The sequence below is a fragment of the Myotis brandtii genome, unplaced genomic scaffold (genome assembly GCF_000412655.1).
Source record: "Myotis brandtii unplaced genomic scaffold, ASM41265v1 scaffold1236, whole genome shotgun sequence".
Lineage (NCBI taxonomy): Eukaryota > Metazoa > Chordata > Mammalia > Chiroptera > Vespertilionidae > Myotis > Myotis brandtii.
The window spans coordinates 489,530-490,039 of NW_005354316.1; the positions used below are offsets into that span (position 1 = coordinate 489,530).

The 510-nt window shown below is 69.4% G+C and overlaps 1 protein-coding gene across 1 annotated transcript in view; it reads right to left on the reverse strand.

Moving 5' to 3' along the window:
* The window catches only part of MUC2 (mucin 2, oligomeric mucus/gel-forming), a 101,524-nt gene that overhangs the window by 99,046 nt on the left and 1,968 nt on the right, over window positions 1-510 (reverse strand). The gene's annotated exons all lie outside the window — the stretch shown is intronic.

Below are 510 nucleotides of genomic sequence, written 5' to 3' on the forward strand. Positions count from 1 at the left end.
GGTGGGGCCGCCCACAGGGGTAGGTGGGACGTGGACGGAGCTGGTGGAGGCCGGGGTGAGGTGACCGCTCTAGTCAGTGAGGCAGGGGCTGCAGCCCCGAGACATCAGGACAGAAACAAACTCGGACGCGTCCACTCAGGGCCTGGGACCCAGTGCCCTCAGACTGGCGGGGGGCTGTGCACCCCCAAAGCCTCCCCTCCCTGGGGCTGGGCTTCCCTGTCTCCGGGGGACCGTCCTGTCCTCCCTGCAGGGTCAGTCGAGGAAGCGGCCGGTGGGGCCTCCCTCTGGACCCGGAGGTGATGCCCTCAGGCTCCCAGGACACCTGCCCGGCCACCTGCTCGGGCTGCCCAGGCCCGGAGCCCCCCCACCCTGCTCCCGCCCGGCCCACGCCCAGCAGTGTTTGCCCGGACACTGACCACAGGGAGGAGGCCACACACACGTCACGAAACGGCCTAAAATGACGGCTCCGCGCTCTCTGTCCACAAACCCTGACTCATCAGGAAGTGGGGG